Here is an 11,356-nt window from a genome sequence, read left to right as displayed (position 1 = left end):
GTGTCCATAGAATCAAAAAGAGGGATGATGTGTGTGTGTGTGTGTGCGTGCGCAATCGATAAAGAGTGCCATCGAATTTGTGTGTGCCCACGTCAAAGATATAGAGTGGCTGGCCTACTGGAACGTGAGAGAGGACATGTGCAGTTTGTCTCTGTGGCATGGATACCTACCTGCAGCGCTCGACTATCGGTGTGTGGTGGGGGAAGAGGGAGGCCCAATTAACTATAGAGGTACAATGGCTGGTATATGTGTGGAGGAGGAGAGAGGCCTACCTCATGTATTAAGGAGATCGATCTGCCTCATGTATTAAGGGAGATCGATCGGCATCCATGCATATGTGCATGAGAGGAATAAGGTTGGGAGAGAGATAGAGCTAGAGTGTTGGAGGGGGTGGTAGTGGAGTTGCTTCTAACAAATGGTGGGATAGGCTTGCTAGACAAACGGAGGGCACGCCCGCAATATCAATAAGAGAGGAGATGGCTGCTTGTTTTCTGTGCATGTGCGTGTGAGAGATGGGTCAGGAGGCATGCAAGAATGATGAGGGGGGACGATGTGGCTGTGGTAAGCAGACATAACTACATAGGAAGATCAATCGCCCTTTGTTAGAGAAAGGAGAGACATAACTTGTGAGGTACGTCGATCGATGGGGGGGTAGTTAAAGTCGATCCAGGTATATGTTGGGAGATCGATCGGTATACATGTATGTGTGTGTTAGAAGCAAACGAGGCACGAGGAGAAGGATAGAGATAGAGGGATGCATGTAGGAGGTGGTACGAGAGGCATACTATATCGAGCGGGAAGGAGTGTGCGAGTACGAGAACGATGAAAAGAGTGGTGGGAGTGAGGCATGGACGGTGACAAGAGAAGAGGGGAAGCTTATGTTTGTGGTAGGCACACCTGGCTAGAGAGGCATATCGATCGTTGTGTGCCGTAAAGAAGGAGCTGGGGGGCCTACACACACCGTGGGTGAACGACCTAAAGTGAAAAGATGAATTTGCGCGATGGAACTAGAGAATGCTGAGGGAGGGTGAGAGGGATGCGGGCGTGTGCATGCACAAGAGAAAGTTAGCGCTAGCTACAAAGATAAGAGGGTTGTGTGGGTGTAAAAGACGAATAGAGATCATATATACTTAATTATAAAAAGCGAATTTGGATATTTGAAGAATTTATCATGGTGTTTTAAACCGACGTATGTGTGAATATATATAACGGTGATACACATGGTGTGTTTATGAACATGTTATACTACATTTAGTATATTTTATCTCTACTCTTATAAAAAATGGAGTTGTTGATGATGGTGTGCCTGCCATCCTGCATTATAGGCCGTCCGATTTATATCTGGCGGATAGCAAGGAAACTATGATGGTTGAAGTCGGCAACAATCATGATTGTAGATTCTTATTGAAATAGAGAAACGAATTCAAATTTAGTTCGAATTGCAGCGGTAGTATAGACATTTGGAATGCACTAAAATGTTGGTATGAGTAGGTTACATGCATTATACAGCAAAGCGAAAAAAATTAATCGGACATAACATGGATTCATACTCCCTCCTTCCATCTATATAGGGCGTAATGAGACTTTTAAGACCGCCTTTGACTATTGACAAGATTAATAGTACATGACATGCACAATGTGAAAATTATATCATTGAAAGAACCTTTCACAGACGAAGTTAACGGTGTGCTTTGTGTAAGTTGCATGTCATATATCATTGCTCTAATATTTGGTCAAAGTTAGCATCGAAAAACGCATTAGGCCCTATATAGATGGAAGGAGGGAGTAGCTTTGAATAGCATTTGTATAGTAAAACGGGGCAAGACTCTCTCTTTGCGTGGTGTGAATAGTTTTATTTTTTTCGTTTTCTTTTTGGTTGAGGGAAGTGCGAATTGATTTGGTACATACAAGTACAATATTACTAAACGTTAGGCTTGTCCCTAAAATTCAACCCGCGTCTTGTTATATCCCAAACATTCAGATATCGTGCTCCCAAAACTGGCGCCTTCACAACCCGCGCCTTGCTATCTCGAAATTACAACGCGTGCGAAAACTCCCTCCAGCTGCCAAATCCCGACACGTGAAATCCCCCTTCTAACCCTGAGCCGAAAGGGCCGCTAGTTCAAATCGGTGGGGGGTACTTTTGTAACACACCCTACATTTTGGACAAGCGCGTCCCTAAGTCATGCTTCACCCCCTCCCATCGCCCCCTTTTCGCCATTCGAAATCCCAGGCCGCCATAACCTCTCCGCTCCAGCCACGAAACCCCACCCTCCTCCGTCCACCATGTCACCGCTGCCCAGCTGGAGCCTCTTCCCCGATGATGTCGTCCACCGCAACAGCTCGACGTCCCTCGTCCACCTCCCCGTATGAGGATCCGTCGTCCATCTCACCGTCCCACCGGTTCAGCCGCCCGGTCCTCCACCTCCGAGGAGCTGCTCCGACGATCGCCTCGTCTATCGCGGCTGCTCCATCCCCACAGCGCCGCCTTAACCTGCTCCACCAGAATTGCAGCATCCTCACCGACTCCTCGGACGAAGCCGAGGCCTACTCGGCGCCACCAAAGACGTTGTACACTCATTGCATCGCACCTTCTCCTTAACTCGACCTCCCGGCGCTAACGGTGCTCCATGCTGCACCGCCATGGAGCGACTACCTTGAAGCCGGCGCCGCGGGCGACATCTCCATGGCGGCTCTCCCCCAATGCAAGGCCCCTTCGGTGGTGGCGTCCATACCAGCCGGATCTGTTGCTGCTGCTCCGGCTCTCGCTCGCTCGCTCGCGCTACTGCTGCTGCTCCGGCTCTCGCTCGATCGCTCGCTCGCCCAGCTACTGCTGCTGCTCTCCCCCTCGCTCGTGCTGCTGCTCTGCTCCGATTAAGCCACACTTCAGTCGACTGAATCGACTTTTGGGTCAGTTGATTTTCAAGGGTTGGGGGGGGCTCGCCGGAGTTAAGGAAGAACCACCCGCAGCAGGGACGGGGGCTCGTCGGAGAGGTACCCCACTATCTATCTAGGGTTCAGGGTGGGGGCGGGGGGCCTAGAGGGCTGGCCGGGGCGGCGGTGGTGAGTTGTTTTGGGGCGGCATGGCGGTGCTGGGGCCGACGGTTCGGCCGGTGGTGGCAGGCGGCTCAAGGATGTGCAGGTTGAAGATGAACTGCAGGCCCTCCCTAAACTACATGTCAATTGTCTCTCTGCTACCATTGCATTCAGTTTCGACAGTAGCATTCAGATTCCACAGTTAATTTCAGTTTCGACAGTTAAGTTCAGAGTCAACAGTTTTTACCTCAGCTGTTGTAGTCAGGTGGTTTTTGGTGATGTTAATTTTACATCCATTTTTCATCATCTATTGGAGATGCTATTAGAATCCCACTTGAGATTGACAATGTCTGACTTGTGCTGCTTCAGCCTTGACGTCTTACGGCTCACCGGAGCTGCTCCAACGACAAAACGATCCATCACAACAGAGCAGTGCCCTGGACGCCGTCTACAGATTCCTCAGATCTTCCTCCACACCTCCGACAGCCACCTCTACCTCAACTGCTTCAGCGACCAACCCAATGATGTTGAGGTCGACACGGCTACGGCAAAGAGGTTGTACACTTGTTGCGTCACTTATTACTATACATTCACGTCGATCCATTAGGGCTATTTTGGTTCAACGGAAAAACATAGCAATAGGGAATTTTCCAATGGCACTCTACTATTCAATAATTCATGCATTTTGTTGAAAGGAATGAAGCAAAACATCCACCTGGACCTACTTTTCAAAATCCTATGCATGAAAACAAGACCAAGTGCATTAGTGCCAGAATAACATTCTAACTGTACACGCTTTCATATGGTTTCTCTTTATTTTGGCCATGTTTCTTTGCATTCCTCTGCTCTTCCAATTCCTGTAAACCAAACACCCAAGTTGATAGAAATCATGTGTTTACAAATGCTCTATTTACCATGTGCATTTTCCTATCCTATTCCGGTGTTTTTCCTGTCCCTGTGTTTTAAGAATCATGCAAGCCAAATGAGCCCTTACAGAGTTACTTCAGTTACAGGTACGTATCAAAGGGAACTTTGTGTGGTTTGTCCTGCTCCTGCCGCGACGTCGTCCACCTCACCTGAGTTGCTCCATCAACAGAAGCATCCACCAAACCAGACATCACGACTCCTGACCGTCTTTCGCCGCCTTAGATCTCCTTCCCTGCCGCCGGCACGCACCCCAACAGCATCACCATCATCGACTCAGCAGATGAACCTAAGGAGTACACGAGTCCACAAGAGAGGTCGCACTCTTTTGTTTCTGCTTATGTTATGCATTGCTTAAACTTACCTGCTACTTTATCGTCATGTTCAGCTCTTGGAATCCCAACTCAGGTCTAAATTCATGTTCAAACTTGAGTTCTAAATTAGTTGTGGGGCACATATCGAGGCAGCAATAAATAGTATGTCTGTCTAATATCTGGTTCACCTAGGGTATGCCTATGTTGTTCATCTTGGGTGGGAAACAAATAGTAAAGCAATCATCATCTGTCTTTTTATTAATTTAAAGCAATCATCAGCCTGCTATCATTATTTTTGGATCCATCCACTGGTTGTTACCATCACTCTAAATTTCTGCATGCTCTCCTTACATAATCTCACCATATTTTTTTCATATGCATGTCAGATATTGTACACAGTCATGCTGAACATGTAGAGAAAAAGATAAGAGTTTTGCGCGGCAATACAATGTCATGCAGACATCGCTCCATGCTGGGTTCAATGGCAAACCCTCCCCACCCCTCTTCAAATTGTAATCCAGAGGAAGATATCTGTTCTGAGGCGTATTCAGACGCCGCTGACCACTCCTATTTACCCCCAAGGTGTTTGCTCTACCTTTGCATGATGATGTTAGTCATATCATGCATATGTTGCCTTGCAGTGCCTACTTTTGACATCATATATGTCATCTGCTTAGTTTAGACATGTTCTGTAATGCCACCTGTTTAGTTTCTATATCATATATGGGAATTATGCAGTCTCATGTCTTTTAGCCAGCCATAATATATGTGAAATGTGCAATGTCATCATGTTTAACCAGGCATCATATATTTGAATGATATCTTGCCCATCCTTTTCTTTATTACATTTCCATTTGTCGACAATGTTTGTACATTAAACTACTCTTCCTGTGAATCAGCCATTTGGGTGGGAGATGGAAAAATCTGGAGTGAAAACAAGGCCTTCAGAGCAGACAGTGCTACCTGTCGAAGCAGATCTCTTGTTGGGTCCCGATAGCTCCTCAGAGATGGATTCAGAGATAGATGACCAGTCCAATTCCCCCACTGAGGTGTATGCTCTAACTTGGCACGGTTATACTGCTCATATCATGCATACGATGTCTTGCATTGGATAGTTTAGACATCATATACACAATATTCAACACCATGTTCTTAGTTCAGACATCATATCGAATGCCCTCTGTTTAGCATATAAATCACATATGTGAACTAAATGATGCGATCCTGATTACTTAGATAACATATAGGTGAATTATGTCATGCGATCCTGTTTAGTTATTCATCATATCTTTGAATTATGTTATGCTATGCTATCCAGTTTAGATAGACATCATATATGTGAAATTATGTCATGCTATCCATTTTAGTTAAACAATATACATGTCAACTATTTCATGCCCTCTTTTTTCCACATTATCTATTGCATCTGTCTCTCATACAATGTCTGTACATTCAACTATGTTTCCCGTTTATCAGCCATTTGAATTGGAGCGGGTGATGTCAGTATCTAGCAGAATAAGAACATAGTCTTCAAATAAAACAGTGCTACCTCTTGGTGGAGATAGCACCCCGGTTGTACATGCACAAGAACCAGCCCTACCATACATAACCCAAACTCTCGCAGATTGTACCCCTATTGCGATGGACAGAGAACCAGCTTCACCCAATCTAACCCCAACCCCAGCCGATAGTAACCCAGTTCCTGTTGACACAGCACCATCTCCACCATAGAGCTCCCAAACAACAGCAGTTAGTAAGGCAGCTCCAGTGCCCAAAGGGCCTGTATTATCACGGCGAACCCCAACTCCACCAGTTAGTACGCCTATTCCTATGGAGGAAGCACAACCAGCCAGTCGTAGTTTAGCATCTATTGCATTTGACATTGTTAAATCGTATGTGCGTATCTTCCCATCTTGGAAATATTATACTGAAGATGAAGGAAAATGCCAGTTGCAGGTGTTTGTCCAGGAGTTATGTGTAAGTAATGTTATTCATGGCAATTACTTTGCTTCGTCCCATACATCCTACCTCCATGATGGTTATAATACAACAAATTTTCCCATTTTTCTCTATAGAGAAGGACCGATTTGGAAACTCAGGATGAGGTAATATGTGCTAATACCTCTGCTATCTTCAAGAATGCTTGGTGGCAGTATCGGAATTACCTGAAGAAAACGTACTTCACCGGCAAAGAAACTCATCAAATTCCCTTACATTCTCCTAAGACACATTTACTAGACGATGACTGGGAATGCCTTGTTCTGTACTGGTCCTGAACCAAGAATGTGGTAAGGTCTATGAGCTCATTTTCTATTTTTAAGTATTTTATTCTTGCGTCTTACTGTACTCTGTTCATGTAGAACAAGTGCCTAAATCTGAAGAACAACTGTTCTAATTTAAGATTCCATTGCTATCATAGTTCCAAAAAGCGCTAGGCGTTAATTGTGTGTTTTGCCACCGCCTTGCACTTTACTGACCAAAGCACATGCTTATGCGCTGTTATGCACAGATTATGCGTAGTTATGCGCAATATGTTTTGCCAACGCCTAGAGCCTAGGCGCGCTTAAGCGCTCACTTAGGCGCGCCTTTTTTAACTATGATTGCTTTGCTCTTGTATCACTGTATTTACTGATACGAACTTATTTTTAAATTGAAGGATCCAATCGAAACTCCAATGGCACAGCAGGTATGTTCACGCATGTTTCTTTAACAGATTTGCTCTTATCAATAGCTCTGTTGATTTCAATTTCAATTGTGTATACAGTTGACTTTCATATCATGCACATTACTAGCATCACAAAAGAGCCAATAGTGTTGTTGTACATGTAGACCCGTGGTACCCATCTGAAATCTTGTTGTACCGTGTAGTTTCCCACGCTTTGTATTCTTTCACTTCTGCTTTGTCTTGAACTGATATGATTTGAACCGTGTCTCTATTTTGATTTGGCAAGACAATGCAGTGACCATAGGACATAGATATATGTTTGTTTGATGCTTTTGTTATGTACTAGTACTTGGCAATAGAAGACTTGGTAGTTTAATCATGTCCACCTTACTAATGAACTAGTTCACCGAAATGAGTTTCATATACTAGTACATGCTAAACTTGTTATGTGTCTACTTGTTTCTTCTTTTAGAATGCTGACAGAATATTGGGGAAGAGTGCCTTATTAAGCAATGGTAAAGGAAGTAATGCAAATAAGGTTCAGGATAGTGACACATCCTTGTTGGTCTCCAACAAAGCTGATAAAACAGCTAAGGAAGACTATCTTGAAGACAGCGAGACAACCCCAAAGTCCTGTCTTGGTTTAGTGTTCGAGTTACTGGCCACTACCGCATGCACAAGCTATTCAAACTCACTGTCTGAATCAGTTCGGTTTCTTGAGTCTCAAATACAAGCTGAAAGACATCGATCAACTGTGCTGCGACAAGAAGCGGAAGGACTGCGGATGTCCCTGGAGCATTCAGATGCATACTTTCTGGTGCAACAGCAAGCATTGGAGGATTTTAGCGCCAAACAGGACAAAGCTAATCAGCTTGCTAAGCTTATTGCCAGGATGGTGGATACCCAGGGTAACGTTTCTTGAGCTCTTCTGAAGTTGTTTCAGTTATGCTCTTGTTTTGCTGCCGCGTTTATTTGCACTGGTGGCCAATTTTGACGGCCAAGTGTATGTAATATGCTGCTTTGTTCCCTATATTTGCACTGGTAATGGCCCAATGGAATAACAGGCCGTTAATGGGTATAAAGTGATACACTGTTCATTACGGGCCAGTTTCACAACGGGCCTTTAATGGGCCAAGAGTTACAAAGGTCCTCATATGGGCCGAAAGAAGTCATGGGCCACATATGGGCCGGAAGTTAAAACAGGCTGAATCATATTGGATGGCCCAGATGACGCTACTGGGCCTAATTCGAATAGGGTGTAACGGGCCCTCGGTTAGCGGGCTGTAAATGGGCTATATGTGAACAGGCCGTTAACAGGCTTTCCGTGGGCCAGCCCGCCACCTTTTGACCAAGTCAAACGGGTTGGCCTTTTCACAGGAATGGGCCTCTATTGGGCCGTGCCATGTGTCGACGTATCATAGGCGCCTTCTGTCCAATGAGTGGATGACATCTGTCCCAACAGTGAGCCGACACGTGTTTCCTCCAGCCAATGATGATTTTACACATGGAAAATCCCCATTGGTTGGGGCTATTGACGGGTTATCGGATCCAAAACCCGACCCGATAGCTTAACGACGTTCCGTTACGGTGGATGCCACGTGTCGGTCACCCTTGACGAAAGCAGTTCTGTGACGCACGATTTATCGTCATGGAAGTGGACACTTCCTGATGATAATTTTGGTAATGTCATAGAACACTTCTAGGACAACACAGGTATGACTATCTTGATTCTGTCATAAATTTGTCATGGATGTACATGCATGACAAAAAACGCGACCTACTGTGACAAACACGTATCATCACGGAAGTGTATTTTTTTTGTAGTGCGCACAGTTGTCACAACAACTAGAACTGGTCTATCAAATCCCTATCTTCACCAAGCAACTGGTTCTATCCCCTACCCTCCTTACTTTTTAGTTTGTCTTCATGAAGTCTTTGCTTGCTTGCCTGATCTATTTGACTTCATTGTGTGAAGACTTGTAACTGTTTGGCTTCATACTGTCTTCCATTCTGATCCTTTCTACCTAGCTGCTGTTAGTCTTCGAGCGTTCACTGTATTGCTTATTTGACTGCTGCTTGTCTAGTGTAGTTTATCTTCTGCTGCACATCATATAGGTTCAGACTTATAGTTTGTCTTCAAAGACCTTGTGTTTTGAAGACTTCCATAAAAATCGCCTATTCACCCCCCCTCTAGTCGATAACTAGCACTTTCAACGGTACAAGCCCGTGGGCACGGGGGCCCCGTGCCCACGGGGTACCTAGAACAGCCTGCAACAACCCACTAAAACATGCACAACTTTGGCATACAAACTCCGAATTCGATTATCTTGGGCTCATTTTAAAGCTATGGAAAAGCCCAAGGTCCTCACATAGAGAACCACCCAAGAAAGAATGATGCAAATCATGAAAAGGTTTGAGCTCTCTACATGCAACGTGATCAAGCTACTCGCCCGAAAGTCCCTCTTGATAGTACGACTATCAAACCTATAATCCAGTCTCCCACCAAGCACCATGAGACCGGAAAAACTAGGAAAACCTAGCTAAGCTATACCTTTGCCTTGCACATTCCACTTGAGCTTGATGACTTTAATGCTTGCCTCAAGATGGAACCCTTTTCTTGTCCACGATCACTTGGTGAAGATACTCGAAATGCTTCCTGATATTGCAATGAGAGGGAAGCCATAACTTAGGCCCATCTTCACATGCACATTATCATGATGTGGACCGCAAGCTTCAAAGCATATAACCTCCGGCTTCTCATCTTGCACTTGGACTCCTCGAACCCGATGACCATCACCACTTGATGTTATCCACACGTAGGCTACTTGAAATCTTTCCTTTTGATGCAAGCCCATGAGAAATACCTAACCCACATAGACATAACAAACACATAGCATGGGTTAGGTAACAATGCACAATTAAAAATTACTTAATTACCATACCACTAGATCACCTGATCCCATGTGGTACAATGATTGTGCTATGTGAGTTGACCATCTAGATATAATCTTCGAGCTTCATCTTGGTCAACAAACATCTTTACTTCATGCCCCATCTTGGTTTCTTAAAAGCCACAATGAACTCTTCATTTCCCTTCATTGCTCCAAGATATATCACCAAAGACTCTTTCATGGCCATATCAAGTTCCACTATGAATATCATCTTGTTCACCACATGCTCTTCTAAAACTCCATTGTAATCTCTTGAGAGGCACAATGAATTCTTCACTCTAGTTGCTTGCTTCAATACTTGATCAACTGAAAACCGAACCCATTAGCTTACCATGATCCTGTCTTGAAACCATAACTTGAATTCTTCTATTTGATTATTCCCTCAAGCTCTTGATTCTTATAAGCCCACACATGTCAATCTTTGAGATCCTCTAACGAACCCCACCTTGAACATATTTGATTAGACATTAAAATCAATCTTGATGGCTTCAATATAAATCCCCAATACCAACTTGAAACCTCACTGGATATTGGACCTCGAGAGCCAAAACCAAGGCCCCGTGTGCATGGGGGTCAAGGACCTCGTGCGCACGGGGTATCCAGAGAGTTGACACTCGACCCCGTGCGCACGGGGTCAGGAGGCCCGTGCGCACGGGGTATCCAGAGAGGGATACCACGAGGACTTCTTCGAATGTTTCGATGGCATTCTTCACAAAACAACCCAATGCACTTCAAGCATCACTACGGAACATATCTTCATATAAGATTCAATGCACTTGATGCTCGATAAGAATTGTCAATTAATACCAAAGCTTAGAGCAAATATATCTTCATATATATGGACTTCATCCTTGATTCCATCTAATATCCTTGATGCACCTTCTATGGACAATCCCTTCAAATATTTATCTCAGTGAAAACATTAGTCCATAGAGATTGTCATTCATTACCAAAACCATACTTAGGGGCTACATGCCCTTTCACTCTCCATGAGCATCTATCAAGATGAAACCTCCTAGAGTTTTTGTCAAACTGAATATCAATGAAGGATTCGGTACTGGTTTGCTCCACGAAACAATAGGCATTGCACTTAGAAATAAAAGTGAAAGTTTTTTGGCTGCAGGGAACTGCCGAATTGAGTGGTGCAATGATGTTCTGACTGTCGAAGCACTTGCCATGCAGTATGGACTGACCTTGCACAAACAATTGGATGCAACCACTTTGTGATCCACTCTAGACAACCTGAAGGTTGTCGAGGTTATGAATCAAGTAGGGAATTATGCTAAAGTTGTTGCCACTATTTTTGATGATTGCTACCCCTTGTGGTGTGATTTCCCTCAGGCTATGTATGAGCATTGTCCTAGAAATAAGCAAATAATTTAGCCCATGAGTTAGCTAGAGTAGCAAGGTTTACTAGTCCTAGTGTTTGGATGGATGAGTTGCTTGTCGACGATGTAGCCTTGATC

This window comes from Triticum aestivum, chromosome 3B, assembly GCF_018294505.1.
Source record: "Triticum aestivum cultivar Chinese Spring chromosome 3B, IWGSC CS RefSeq v2.1, whole genome shotgun sequence".
NCBI lineage: Eukaryota > Viridiplantae > Streptophyta > Magnoliopsida > Poales > Poaceae > Triticum > Triticum aestivum.
This window is presented reverse-complemented; position numbering follows the sequence as displayed.